Below are 16,747 nucleotides of genomic sequence, written 5' to 3' on the forward strand. Positions count from 1 at the left end.
AACGATTTTGAATTTCACTTATAAATAACTCTGTATTAATATCTGATTTTCCCAATGATGCCATGTTGATACGAGTGAGCAACTACGTCCTTTAATATTCTTGTCGCATTACGGACTGAAGTGAGGCGGGGCGCATTTGCGTTCGGTCGCGTCCGCAAAGAATTCGCTGCACGTTCGCAACGAATTCGCTGCGCGTCGCGGTGTGATAGTTGGGCGCCCGCTCTTCTTTGAAAACGTTCGCAATCTGCTAGTAGCTAGTATGATAAGGACCTTAGATATCAGTCTTCGTACCTTAGATAATGAATATAGGTGACGGACCGGTTCCAAAACAATTAAAATTGTTTCAAATTCTTGTAAAAGAATCGAAAACCATTTACAGGTTTTGTCATTTTTTCGACTAGAGTAGCAGACTATGTAACTGGAGGGTCTAATCTTTTTGCCCATTCACGGCATCCAATGGAAAATTATTTTCTTGAAGATTCTAGCGAAACTGTTTGAAATAAATTTCTCAAAATCATAATCCCTAGATATAACATTATCTCGACGTTTTCCTATATGACAGCTTTCACATCTTCGTTTTCCCTCCAAACAGAAATGAACTTGAATGGCATTTTTCTGATCATTTATTCTTTGATAGTCTTCAGTGAGTGTATTTTCAAATCTTGGATATCTATCAACTTAGTTTGAGAACGCGTTTAATGTCAAATATCTCACTAATCAAATATTTCAATGAAACCAAAAGATGCAGATGCCATATTAAAAGAAAGATGCCAATTTGAATTCAAGTTTACAAAAATCTATGAGAATTTCAGTCCAATTTATAAAAGTAAGTGAAAAAATTTATTAATAATTTGTTTAAATAACTTTTGTTGGTGGTTAAAAGGTGAAGAGAATAGAATTTCAATTTAATAAAACATGTTAGGAATAGACTTTACACATTAAAAATAATTATTTATTATTGAGACGAAAATGTAAATTGTTTTAAATAAAATAGTGCATAAAAAATAGCTAATTAAAAAGTAGCACACACTAAATAATTAGACCCAACTTTATAACTTGAACTTCATAATCTATTATCTATTAAAACATTTGAAGTCCTTATGAGGATTTGGGAATAAAATACATTAATAGATTCACAATGCTATACACAGCAATCAATGAAAGACATTTCGAAAAATTCACAACTATCTATAATTAAAAAGCCACAAAAACACGAGCAGAACACAACGATAACACTGGCCCGACAAGATTTTCGTAACACAGGCGGGACCTTTATTTTTAAAATGGAAATACTCGTCCAATAATAGAAAATATATTTATTAAGCCCTAACACGTACCACTTTTCATTAGCTTAATTATCCCTGTTTACATTAGCAGGTATGTAATTTTATAAAGGGGTGGTTAATAATGGTAAATTTTATGGCCGAAAAATACCTATTATAATATAATATAAAAATTAGTATTCTGTTCAGTTTAATAGTACGTGGTTCTCTGTTCATAGTGCAAAAAGTGATTATAAAGACGAAATGTCGAGTCAAATGCGCTGCAGTTGCAAAACTTCTGACAAATTTTGCAATATTTGTGGAGAATTTATGGTGAAATCGCAAGCTAAGCCATTTACCGAAAAAGTGAAAAAAGCCTATTTCAAATATTTTGGTACTTCAATTGGAGATCAAGACAAGCAGTGGGCCCCCTACGCGTGCTGTGTTACTTGTAGCGGGTCATTGGTGCAGTGGAAGAATGGGAAGAAAAAAACTATGCCTTTTGTAATTCCAATGGTATGGCGGGAACCTACTAACAATGATGTATTAGCAGCTACATTTGCAGATGACACTGTCATACTAGCATCACCCAGAGATCCTATAATTGCATCAGCTCCAACTCAACAAGACAGAAAATTGCTGAAGAAATGGCGCATTAAAGCAAACGAATCTAAATCAGTCCAGGTAACCTTCAACAATCGCAAAGGCAAATTGCCCAGAAGTCACTCCAAACAATCAAGCCCTATCATAACGTGACGATGTCGAATATCTTGTCATGCACCTGGACAAGCGATTAACCTGGATGAAACACATATTCACCAAACACAAACAATTGATGGGTTTGAAACTAAGGAATTTATACTGGCTGAAGGTAAGAAATCCCAATTATCTTCAAATAACAAAAGTACTGATCTACAAAGTAATCCTCTAGCCTATATGGACCTACTCCAATATTGAAATTCTGGAGCTATTCCAATCGAAGGTCCTACGAATCATCGTAGATTCTCCATGGTTTGCGCCAAATTTTGTCATAAGTCGTGACTTCCATGTGCCAACGGTGGAAACGGAAATAAAAAACTTTTCCATAAGTTATCAAAATGGGTTAAGCGTCAACCCAAACAGACTGGTATCTAACCTATTTGTGCAACCAACAGTTCAGCGTAGACTCAAAAAGCATATTCGTTAGTAGGTTTTAACGAGTGCTAGTGTGTTCTCAATAGCAAAATCTAATTGATCTAGTTATTAATTATAGATGTAAAAGAAAGTAATCAGTTGATTCTAATAATTGTCATAGATTGCAAATAAAGCGGACAGTTAAAAAAAATTTCTCAAATACTTATCAAAAACTTTTCAAGGGCTCAAAAATAATTTATGTTGTGTCGTAGTTTGGGTTAAACACTCTCATTTGCCGCAGTGTCTCCATCTAGACACTGTAATCGACTCATGCTGGCGGACCCATTTAGGACTATAAACTTTAATTAGAAAACTGATTTAGGTCTGTGTGAAATGTCTATAAAATAGCCGGTTTATGAATATTGATGCACATCGTAACAAATAAATAAATCATGATGAGATTTACGAGTGCTTTATGGTGTGATTTATCACTTGTAAAACACTAGAGCTTCATAGATCACAATAAAGTCAATCAAGAAATTGAATTATGACTGCGTATAAATTTTCTATTCTAATATTTATCAAAGTATTCTATCTTCCCTGATTTAAATATTTTCAAGATACACGGTAAGATTGGTGTAATATTATTCACTCCAAAAGTATATTTAGATCCTGATAAATATATGTATATGCAAAAGGTTAAGACGTATACGAAAATATTTGTACAAGCTTGAAATTACGAGGATTCTTCGCAAAGTTTTCGACCTAACAAAGAAATAAGACATTGTTTTTCCATAATCATTTTTTTATTCAACATTGTCTCCTTTTAAGTCTGTCCACTTTTTCCAGCGATGTTATAAGCTTTTCAACTCTCTCAAATAGTAGTTGTCTCCTCGAAACAGGCGTTTACGTATGCGGTAACATTTCATCTGATCTAAATCTCTCTTCTGCAAGCTAAAGATCAACCAATTCAAAGTACAATTCGTAAATTTCCTGATGGCAAATGACTTTATTTTTCTTCAAATGCGCACGGTTTTTTGCAATTTCTTCGTTTGTCTAATCAATCAATGAGGTGTAATACGCTCCTCTCATTGTTTTACGTTTGTGAGATAATCTATGAGCATCCCATGATTATCTCAAAAAACGGTTGCCATTTCTTTTCTGGCCGATGCAACTATTTTTTTCTTATTCGAAGCAGATTCGCCATTTGCAATCCACTGTCATGACTGTTTCTGCACTTCAGAAGTGTAATTGTGGATCCATGTTTCATGGATTCAGTTATGAATCGATGCGAAAAAACCTCGTTTTAATACATCACTCAATCATTAGTGTGACTGACACACAGATGGCGCTGCCATTGTCAAATCCATATCACGTTTATAAAGTACCAACTTTCAAAAGGCTAAGTGTGAAATTTCATGACATTTCGATTAGTCGGAGCAAAGTGACAGCCATTTAAGTGAAACTACTCTAGTTATTTTCAAAACAGTGAATTCAAAACAATTTCGTGTGTTAATTTATCATTGCTTCTGATGAAAAAAAAACTGTACAAAGAGCCATTCGTTATTGGTTTGATGAATTTAAACGTGGTCGTACAGACACCGATGATGGTAAACGTTCTGGTCGTCCAATTGAAGTGGTTACTCCAGAAAACATTAAAAAAAGCCCACAAATTGATTATATCTAATCGTAAGTTGAAGTTGCGTGAGATATCTGAGACTATAAAGATATCAGAAGGCAGTGTGTTTACAATTATGCATGAAAATTTGACCATTCAAATTCGATCAAAAACAACAACGTAATGATGATTCAGAGCGGCGTTTGTCCATGTTAACACGTGAAAATCAGATTTTTGGCGTCGATATGTGATAATGGATGAAATGTAGATCCATCATAGAGTTGTTGGATCGTTTGAATGTAAAAATCAAAGAAAAACGGCCTCATATATCGAAGAAAAAACCACTGTTTCACCAAAGCAATGCACCGATCCACAAGGTGGTTAAATTAAACGAATTACACTTAGAATTACTTCCTCATCCATCGTAGAGTCTAGATCTGATCCCCTAGTGACTACTGGCTGTTCACTGATCCCAAAAAATGCTCGCCGGTAGAAATTCTGCTCAAATGAAGAAACAATTGCTGAAACTGAAGACTATTTTGAGACACTTCCACTAGCACGGCATCGAGAAGTTGGAGAAGCGTTGGAATGGTTGTATTGGTATTAAAGGAGATTACTTTTATGAATAAAATCAATTCCTGGAAATCTTCATATTTTCATCTACCAAACTTTAGCTCCGATAGCATATCAGAACAGAATTGATTTCAAGGTCTATATCAGTGGGTGTAAGAATATTTTGTGGCGATGACGGCAAAGGTGCTAGTTTATTCTAAAAATGCATTTCTTGCAAAAAATTGTGTTTTCATAACATTATTTGATAAAATTTTTCATCTGCTTTGTAATGCTCAAAAACGTAAATTACATTTAAAAAAGTGTACGATGTATTCATGAATATTTCTTGTACGGTTGAATGGAACAAGTTATCTAAAAATTGCTGAAATTAATCGAAAAACTCAATTTTTTAGCTCAATCTGCGGTTACCGCAAAATTTTATTCTAAATATGAGGCATCTGATGAATACGACGTTAATCCCGATATATTGAACAATTTAATTCGTGCAATCGACTATCCACCAAAAACAAAATTACTATGGCCAGAAACGGTTAACCAATGGTAAGTATTAGCGAATAATTCACTAACTGTAGAGACACTTAAGTGCGAGTCAAGTGTCGACTATGAATTTCATTCTTACACCTCACCTTACGTATAAGTGTCAACCGCTGTTAGTGTTAACCACAGAACATACCCTAAGAAGAAATACAAACTAAGTTGTTATTCAGTGGAAACAACATAAAGTTTGTTAATGAATATATACGAGAATGTATTGATATCTATTTAGCCTAGACCAGTTCCATGCATAAACAAAATATTGCGTTATCCAATTAAGAGGAAAATATGTTGAGTAATAAAATAATTTGACATTGAAATTTTGTTTGGTTCTATAGTAGGCTAAGAATTTTTCAGTATATCCTCGTAATTTGATTGTATTGAAATATGGTCTCGTTTTAATTCACACTTGCTTTCGATGAAAATAATCAGATAGCTGTGGATGGATTATTCGAACGCGATGTTTTAGGTACGGATGGTTTACACAACCTTTAACCGATGCGGATAGAAATGACCCGAACCTCTATTTTCCAAGAGTGTATACGGAAATAACTCGTAATAGTCTCCAGCTACATGATGGTAAATCTAAAATGAAAAAAAAATGATTATGTATACGGCAAATAAAACTTTAGAAAATGATTTGTACGATTTCTTTTCTTTTATTCTATCATTCTTTTAATAAATATATTTAGAGGAGGGGGTGCGAATATGGAAAATCTTATATGCAAAAGTACTGGGGCCACGACATGCATGGTGTTTGGCATACAGGGATGGTAATACACACGGCAATCAAACTAACAACTTTTCCGAAATATATGTCCGACTTTATAAAGATATAGTTTTAAATCGCTGTAAAGTCTACTATGTCGTGGCATTAGTAAATTTTACGTGCACCGTTCTAGAACAGTATTATGTTCGGCGTTTCAGAAACTTTGCACATCGACGTGCAAAAAATCTTCTTCATAAGCTGCTGTAAAAAAAGTCATACTTGAACAAAGACAATATAATTCAAGTTTTCAAGTACTCAGTAGCAAGTGCAAACAACTATTTTATAATATCGACATATGCATAGGGCATTGCACATGTGCAAGTGGAATCCTCGGAAAACTCTGTAAGCTGCTGTGTTTTCTTTTTATACTGATTCTATTACAACATACTAAGTTTGGTACATGTGAAGTACTTTTGACAGATGTTTAAAAAGGCTGGATAAAGCTAAAACAAAAAGTAGTACATACGGTAGTACCTTTGGCCTACGCTTCATTTCCAGAAGAAACCAGGTGTAACTAGAGGCAGTAAGCGTCGACCTGCAGGTCGATCAGTAACTGGTGAAAAAACACACTCAAAAAGGAAAAGAAATTTCGCTTTCAATGTAAATAAGAATGTACCAAATGCGAAGTCGCACTAAACATAAGAATGTTACTGTAATAATTTAAAATGTTTTGTATAAATGATAAAGCGTATAATTCCATATCTTTCCTTTTCTATCAGCAAGCTCATGAATAAACGTGCACATGTTTAGACAAAACATACCGCTGATTAGCAACGTCAAGGCAAATCCTACCTTCTATTGGCAATAGTGCGCATAGTATTCCCAAGGAGACAAAATCTACCCGCGATTAGCAATTTTGTACAAAACGTAACAAGCGATTAGCAATAACCAATGAGGGACCTAATTTATAGCCTATTGCTAATCAATGTTAGATTCTGCCCAAATGCGTCCCGACATATCTTCCATATCGTTTTCAGAATCGTCTTTAAATTTTTAAGGGTTCATATTCCTATATCAAAATGAATTATTTATTGAGATCTCTCTGTGGTAGAGCGTTATCGATCGAATATAGAAACACACTGTATAGTAATTTTTCAAAGGAATTTTCTCAACGGTTGTGAGGTCATGTAATTTAGGTATGTTCCATTCACTTAACAATTATTTGATTTATTAAAGAGACATTTGAAAGGTGCGAGATGATTAATAGCATCGCTTAAGCAATGGGGTGGCATCCAAGAGGAAAGTTTCAATGGGACACTCAGGTCACAGGTGTTTACATTCGGAAATTGATATGTCTAGGATTTGTTAGTCCTTACTTCAGTTTTTCATGATAATGAAGAATATTTGTCATAGGAATTAACTGAATGTTGTTGGAAAATGAATGACATAAAATTGTGTATGACATTAGGAAACAATCTCGTTTCACAAGCGTATCAAAAAAAGTAGAATTATAAATTTTGTGTCCTTATATCCTTTCCAAGTAACGTGGGCATTTCATTACTCAATTTCAAGATGAAAGGTCCTATAAACAAATGTGCTAAATATTTAGGCGTTTATGTCATGTTAAAAGAAGGTCAACATTTGGGTCGTAAGCAAATTAGGAACTTTGGGAAACATAAAGTAAAGGCGGTTACAGCAGATGCTCGAAAACCAAATTTGTTTAATATAATAATCCATGCGATTTCTAGAACACTCCAATACGAGGAAGTCACAAAAATAACCAGAATTATTATTTAAAAAGTATTTAATTTCAATATTTTCTACACAACGTTATCTCCTTCCATGCTTCTTTTCATCCGTGAAAATAAAAAAAATCACGTAAAGCCATGTTAAGTGAGTAAGCAGGGTAACCGATAATTTAAAGTCAAAAACTGTTCGTTTATGATGTTATAGAAAGGGGCACTTTATAACTGAAATTTAACAATTTACTTAGTTTTTCTAGCATTTGTAGTTACTTTACAATTAATTAGCAAAATTTGAATAGATACATCGCTCCATTCGTTTTCCTTAAGATCTCTTGACAAGATGCAATATAACGTGCAATGCAATGCAAGACGCAATATTTCTTGATGAAAGGCATGCGCAGATGAAGTTAAGCTGATTATTTCATGCAAGATCTCGCACTTGCAATTTTTTCGATTCGGTGCCATTTTTATTGCGTGTAAGTTGCAATTTTGGAGAGAAATGATATTACGTTTTATTTTCTTGAGGAGTTTTTCAAAGGTTTTTTATCTATTCTCAACTAATTTTTGTATGTTTTTTCGTCTAATTCCATAGCTAAACTCATATTTTCCATGTTTCTATATAGCCAGGGCATAGTCTACCATCCCCAGAGTGCTATTTTCTTTCCATTAGACTCCACTTTTTTCTTGTTTACTTTACATAGCATTCTTATTTTAATTTTTAAAAGATCCACAAAATATTAAATAAAGTTTGAGGTTAGGAAATTGCTTACTTTTACTTTTGGAATTTTGATTAGTGGCAATCAAGATGCAATGGTAAGAGACTTGCATAATATCAAACGACCAGCAATATTCCTCCATGTAATATTTTGATCTTGCAAGGAATTGCATGCAATTTGTTGCATATTGTCTTGCATTATGTCAAGAGGCCTTTATAGCGTCCCGGTCGAGAAGCTCCGTCATCAGTGCCATTCGCCTACAAGACAATTAGTTTCACGTAGAAAACGAATTATTATTACGCTTCTATCGTTTTATTGAGATGTCTGTTCACAATTTTCAATAAAAATATTGTACTGGGTCAAAATGTACAAATACGACAATAACTTCACGAAATACGGAAACAGTACAATGAAGAGGGATAATAAAATAAACAAGGTTCTTTCGAGTAAATGTAATCGGCTTGGTTTTGAAGATCTTTTCGAGCTAAGTTGATATTTAATTACTTAAAGTAACTCATACAGTAGTTTTTAGTTATATTAGCACACGTGCTAACTTGAAGGGCTGCTACCGCCAAATTCAAATTTATAATTAAAATTAAAGTGAAGACTGTAAGGTCACAGTTTAATAGGTACTCTATTTTGTTTAAATATCAATACAAAACATTAAAGGTCAGATTGATTTTCCAAACTTTATATATTATATATAAATAAAGTTCTTATTTTGCAATAATATAGAAATATGCAGGTAAATAGTACTTCTCATACCAAACACCTTGAAAATAACTGATATTTAATTTGAACTTATTATCTTGATGCAGAATTAACAAATTCTGATATTTACCATAGTAATTGTTTCCCTAGAACTTCAGGTGCATATGGAGGATGGCGATCTTCGACAGTGATCAATTGACACGTAGAAGATTCTATTTGGAAAAGATTGGTATTTATTAAATTAGCTGTGATGATTGTAACAAAAAGAATGTTGAGAAGACGTCTGTTGATGTTCGGTTTAAAGAGCAAATAGCTCATTTAAAATATAGACGTATCGAAAAATCATAATAATAATCATGCAATGAATACATATAAGTAAAATTGTATCCAACACTGAGTTATTGGATGCATAATTCAAATTAGAACAAACAGCCTATCCCTTACAACCTACTCTATAGTTTATTAGTTAAGGAGTTATTGTGAAATTTCCCGCTGGATTTGCTTTTCGCGGGAAGAAGTTCATTGGTGGTGAAATTAAATATAAATAGGTAGATCAAGTTGCTAGTAAGTATCATCAACGAATCCAAAAAAGTGTGTCTTCGATCTGATGTAAATAACTAATTTGTTTGGCCTCGGTAGAACATGGGGCTGTTTAAGTACGGAATTTCATATACTTTATGGTGTCCACTGGGTATTTTATCTTCAAGATATCAGATTAAGTGGGAGATTTTTTTGTTGGGATTTGAAGATTGTGTGAATATCGTGGGATTTGAAAATGCTACAGATTCAGTTTGTACTTTTGTATATGCTCTAAGTGATTTGGGATTTTTATACAACTATTTCTTACGCTGAAATCACAGTATGAAGAAAATTTGATACAATAAATAATGGATTAAATCAAGGCAATTCATTTTTGAAGCAACGAAACTTTGACTGCTGTCGTGCAGTTTCATCCAATTCATGACATTCAGAATTTGAAACAGTCTAAAAGTGATTACTCAATTTTATCTGAATATAATGCAAAGGTCTAATATGAAATTAGGTGATTAAGAATATAAATTCAAACAATTCCATTGTATAAATATTTAATCAAAAAGTACAACCTAAAAAATACCATTTTTTATTACCATTAGTCACACTGAATGTTTTAAAACTATTTTAAATTATGGAAGTGAGTTCTCTTTTATAAAAGTAAACTCTTATAAACTAATAGCCCATATCTTTGGAACTAATGTCATCCAGAGTTTCAGTAACCTTATGTTACACTGCCGAAATTTGCGTTTTTTCGGCTAGTCTCTCATTACCGTTGGAGTACTGGGAAAGCGGATTAAATCTCACAATATAACTCAGTTTAAAAACTTCTTGAAATGTGGTTCGAAATTGCCTCGACATCGTGCAGTATAGAATGAAGTTTATTCCAGAATTAGTTAACGCCAGAATGTCCATGACATCACCTGTAACAAACAAAATATATGTCTAAATAAATCATCAATAAAATCATTATCAATGAAATGAATTTTGAGTATAAATCAACTATTTGCAGTTGAATTATAAATTTATTATTGTGAAAAATCAAGAAATCATTTCAATAAATCTCGAAGTAGTTGATACCGGTCGGGTGTTGAGGGAAAGAATATTTTCTGCAAATATAATACATAATAACTTAATTATTAGAAATGTTTTGTTTACGATATACAGAGTGTTTTTAAATTCACGAGATAAAATCGAGATGATTGCTCGTATAACAAAATTTCCTCAGCCCACCCCTTTTCGAGATATGACCCTTGAAAAGTGGTAACTAAAATTGAGTTTTCATTTATTTTTTCTAAAATTTCCGTACTTGAAACTAACTACGGATACTTATTAAATAATTCTGTTACATTAAGAAGGGTGAAATTAGCAACCATTACTTTTAAACATTCATTATGAGTATCAATTTTACATCTTTACTGATTCCACTCAATTTATTAAAAAAATATATATAAATTATGGTGTTAATCCTTTATTTTCTACAGGTATTGGATTTGGGAAAAAAATTAACAAAATATTTTTAAGTAAATCAAGGATTTTAAGTTATAATTTTATTTCTGAGAACTTGGTGTTGATAAAAAGTTTTAATATGAAGTAGACGCTGCGAATTTAATCCCCGTATGATAGAAATATTAAAAATATACCTGGTAGATCCTTTACGAGTACACGAAAACTACAGAATTTCAAGTTCTTTTTTTATATAAATTCTAGAAAATAAATAAATTCACAATTTTAGTAATATCTCGGAAAGGGTGGGCTGACGAAATTTTTTATAGGAATGAGCCATCTAAATTTCATAGACCCTGTAAGTTAAGAATACAGCGATTTAGTGAACAAAAAATATGTACTTTTAACACATATATCATAAAGTTTTTGACATAACTGTCCTATTTCCACAATGAAATTGATAAAGTATTTAAATGAAATCACATGATTTCAACAATCATTGTTTATAATGAACCCTTTTACCACGTTTTATTTAAATTACTCTGTTATTTTATATATGTTTTCAAATGAAATTTCCTAATCAAAATTCATTAACTATAATTAGCCCATGACTTGAAATTTTGAATAGTTTTTTGCTTTTGAAGATATCCATGATTTCATAAACAATTGGCGAAATAATCAATAATATAACGCTAATCACTTCATTTAATTTTCATATGAAATAGAATATTTTACATTAGTATTCAATTTTTTATTATTTGTTTATCATTAATCTAATATCTGGTGTTTACAAATTTCATAATTATTTGTGAAATAAATTATTTCTATGAGTCTATTTCCAAATGAGGTTTTAAGTGTAAAATAGCGTTGGTAGCTCAATGCTACTTTTTTAAAAGAAAGCTTAGGATGAAAATAATTGATTTTTGGTGAAAATCTTGATACAGATTTTATTGATGATTCATATAATATATGCTGACGAAGACAATGTTGAAAAAGAATACTGTGACCATAAAGCTATAAAACTGTAAATGAAAGTTGGCTATATGAATACTAACGTACAGTGTGATACAGTTGAAATTATCATAAAATAGTTTTGGAAAATGTGTGAGCGATTAATGAAAGAGTAAACGAACAAGTAACACCTTAAAGTGTGGGCGTTTTTAATTTGATATATTTGGTATACATCAAACGCCCACGCTTTATGGTATTAAGTTCATCCATTCTTTAACTATTTCTTTATACATTATAACCATTTGTTTTGAAATTTCTACTTTAACACTTTGAATATTAGTTCTCACTAGTATCCTCTTTAGTTTATACGACTAGAAGCACTTTTAGAGTATAAATTTGGCTAAAAGCTCATATAAATGATGTATTTTCCAAAAATAATTTAAAAAAAATTTATGAAATCAATTTTGTATGGTTAAAAATATTATTATAGAATACCTGAAGAAAAGAACATTCTGTTTCAAAATTGCATATTGCTCAATCAGTCTTGGGCAAGGCCACGACCTAACAACGTGACTCTAAATGAATCTTTAGTGTAAATCGTTGAGCGTCAAAATTCATCTATGGTCGGCTTAAGTCGAAAACCGTATCTCCTTAGCACCAAATTGTACAGAAGACATAAAAAACTTAACGATGGAAAAATTTATTTAAGACTAGACCTGTTTTCTTAATTAAATGATTCAAGTTGATTAACTGTGCGGTTTTTTGTTTAGACTTTTAAGTTGCGACGTTTTTGTTTGAGTCTCTGAGTTTTACTGTTAATTGCGTCTAGAAATTATGTATCTGATGGTATCAAAATGCACTGCAAGGACTTCTTTAGAAGATAAAACATTCTGACTCTTTCTTCCTTATTCATCTTTGAATCCGTTTGCTTAATTCGTAAGCATGCTTCTCTAATTACAGGGCGTTGCACGGCTATCCGCTCAGGAACGCGAAGCACGACCTTTAACTACCTACTCCGCGTTCAGAATTTGTTGAGGGCTCAATATTTTACAATGCAAAAATATGCACAATCACTTGCCAATTGATATCGAATTGATATAATCTTTACCCGCATTTCGAAATAATTTAAGAGCATATTTAATGAAAAGTGCCTTCTACTCTGTAAACGACTTCTATTCTAATAATAATATTTAATTCCGGGCATGCTACATACTGGTTTAATTTTTGCTATAGACTATTACCTATAATGTTGTTACTAATTGTGGTTTTCTTCCGTATATTGAAATTATATCTTATTTGAATCTTTATTTAGTTATTTTTATGTTTGTTTATTAGTTTTTACAAACTTTTGACTACATGTTGTAACAATTTTTTTACAAAAAAGCATTTCTGATATGGGAAAAAAATGTTACGTGCTTTGCGACTGAATCAAACGATATGAAATTATAATTACTTTAATAAATAATATTTAATAGTCAATACAAATTGAAAGCGAGCAAATATTATTAATTTATTTCATGTTCCTAATTTTATAAATAATTATTTTGAAATTAGTGATGTGGAATCATAATTTTTTTTAATTTGATTGATTTGATTTTGATTAAAAAGATTAATGAATTATGTTCCATAAAAATAAATTTAATCAATCCACGCAATATTATTAAATATTTCATCAATGTTTTTTATTCATTAAAATATTTTCTGCAAACGTGAGAAAGTATAAGAAATTTAAATTCGGTGGGTTCCATTATGTTTCATGAGAAATCGATTTAATCAGTTCACGCGATATTAAAAAGAAATTAATAATTTTTTTCCAGTCATTGGGCTCTATGCAAGTTCAGTTTCAAACTCTTAGAGACATTTTCGGCGCGAGTCTTTGCGAGAGGAAGCGGCAGGAGTGCTAGCCATCCACACTCTCGTATTCACGTTCCCTCGTGTAGCCTCGCGGAGAGTCTAGATAGTATGTTGCATATAATATCATAAAAAACTTTATAAGTATACTCTTTTGAGAAAATTCCATGCCTAGAATTATCAGTATTTCATATTTGTTTTTGTTGATACCATTAATAAATAAATTAGTTATGACGTGACGTCAAAACATAGAGAAAGTTATAATGAGAAAATCAACTACACAACAAGTGTAATATGAAATACCCAGGCATCTGTATTCTCTAAGGATAATCCAGATGATAGTTTGGTTATTTCCCAAGTCTCCATGGTTATAGCTTGTTTGCTTTAATAAAGGTTTTAATTTATATAGTTCAAAACTTATATCATATTTTCCATTGCTAGGTGTATATCACATCTTTGGTATAGTGGATAAGCATTTTCTATAGTAGGTACGCAACAATTGCGTTTTTTGTAAATTCCAATAAATTTTTTTTCTTATGTTATTTCTCAGGAAGATATCAGGTTGTCAGTGTACTTATTTGCGCTTTGGATAATCACAATCATTGGTTTCATGTTTAATGTCACGACTTTTGTTTGAACAAACACAAGCATCCAATAGTTGTAATGCAGTTAATCCAGACAATGAACAACACGGTCTTCACACTGGGAAGGTCAAACTGCTATAATTAAATGAAATAAAAGTTTTCCCTTGTAATATTTCATTTGGCTGGACTATCATGTCTCTGTTTTAAGACTGTTTTAATCTTTTTATTTGCACTTTATCCTCACTCGCTTTCCTGATTTTTTATATTGCTTTAAATTATGGAATACTGAATTTGGCGTTTGCTCAAAACTCTTTTTTTTACTTCTTTTTCTTCCCATCCTTCGAAACATACTTTTTGTTTCAAATTCCGCCAAAACGTTCAAATGGCCTTAGTTGAAGCATATTGGGAACATTCCTAGATTTTCCAATAAATGGAATATTCAACTCTATAAAAGCTCCCAAGACTTCCTTTGCTTAATTAGCAGTTGCCATATCTGGCCAAAATATAAAATTTCCTTTAGGATGATTTTTCTTCATGAATTGCATTGATGTAGATCTAATACACTCTTTTTCATATATTTTGGTGGTTACAGAATTTCCGTGTGGATAAATGTATGCTGAAGGCATCGCCAACCATACCAACACTTTTGAGTTGAACTTTTTTTGTATTTTGAAATAAACCTCGGAATTTCTTCCTCGCCTTTTGGACAATAATAAAATTTATTATTCACCGGTTGACCCCGGTTAAAAGTAAAATATGACCCGTCGTCCAAACCTTATTAATTCTGAAAAATCAAAGGTAATATAATTCGAATCATTAGAAAATGTCTAATGGTATTGGTTTTATTTGGTTCGTTAAATGTTCTGTATAATTTAACAGCGTCTCAAAATGAAGTTTGAAAGTAGAATGGAAAGAACAATATGAAGATTCATTATAAAATACCATTGAGTAGTTTTCAAATGCTCCAGAGATAGTATCTAACTTGTGGAATATTTTTAAAATAAAAAACTAGAGACAAGCTTAAAAACAAATGTAACAATTGTTTAAAGAAGTTTTGATAGTATTGCAGACTACATTTAATACGAAATATCCACCGTTCAAACTTCTCTGTTAACAATCTCATTAAAAGTTATTTGTGTATTTAGAACGTTAAGTAACAGATTTCCGCTTGAGAAAAAGAGTATCAAGCGGCAGTTTCACTTTATGCCCTCAAAAGTTCCTCTTACATTCGCAATTGTAATAATTAAAACAGCTTTTCATATCATCCAAGTTATTATAGATGTTAAATGTGAAACTACAATTCCAATTTTAAAGATTGGAACTTCGCTTGAAGAACCGAAGTTCCATCGTCAACATGCATTTCAAGCTTCCTTGTCGTTTCAATTTCATCAAATTGGCACCTGAATTACTCAAAGAGTAGATGATGTTCACCTGAAGCAGAGACCAGCATATAATTTATGCTTATTATATTTAGATACATAGAAACTTTTGCAATAGAATTCATCTCAACAACTTCATTATATCAACGTCCTTTTACATATCGAGAAACATCGAGGTGAGGTTGAATTAAGTGGTGGTAAGTTCGAGTATTTCCTGTAGTACGATAAATAATTTATAATATCTTATTTCTTAGACCTTTTGATAAGTTTATGTTTCTAAATGTTCTTGATTTTAAGTCAAATTTTATCTATTTTTTAAAAATTATTAAAAAAAACTAATTTTGAAACAGAAGGGATCTAAAATCAAGAACATTTAGTATATAATACATAAATAATTTATAAAGTCAGTATTAGTTATAGTAAATTTCCGTTTTGGACTTTGGAATTTTCACAATAGGCATTGAGTCTTTATCTTCAATATCGTTGATAATCATTTTAGTAAGTTTGCCTGGTCCGTAACTAAAACATATTTTTTACAGATACTTTGAGATTTTTTGGCTTTGTAGCAATCAATTCATTAAGTAACTGTTTATCTTCAGTCTCTGCGGACGATAATTTCGTTGAAGAGATAATGTAATTGTGAATGTTGTTGTAGTGGTAGTGTAAACAGTGTATTCACTGAATATCGCCCACGTTCAGAAATTCAAGTTTAGCAATAACGATGATCTTTGATATTTACTATTTAATTTCATTTAATTATTACACAAATTGTTATAAACATCATTATAATGTTAAAAGCAAGAAATTAATAAAGCTGATTTAGATCATTATTGATGAAGAGATTTGTGGCAACAATTTCAAAGCTTCTGTAAAAAGTATTTTCAAGTTATGAATCGCAAAATAGATCCATTCGAAGAAATAATTTGACTCTAGAAACGCTCGTACGACCAAAATAAAAAAGAATAGTATGTGAAAAACTATAATGAAAATTAATCTTTTATGTAAAAGACTCTACAGTTCAACT

Source organism: Diorhabda sublineata, chromosome 10, assembly GCF_026230105.1.
Source record: "Diorhabda sublineata isolate icDioSubl1.1 chromosome 10, icDioSubl1.1, whole genome shotgun sequence".
NCBI lineage: Eukaryota > Metazoa > Arthropoda > Insecta > Coleoptera > Chrysomelidae > Diorhabda > Diorhabda sublineata.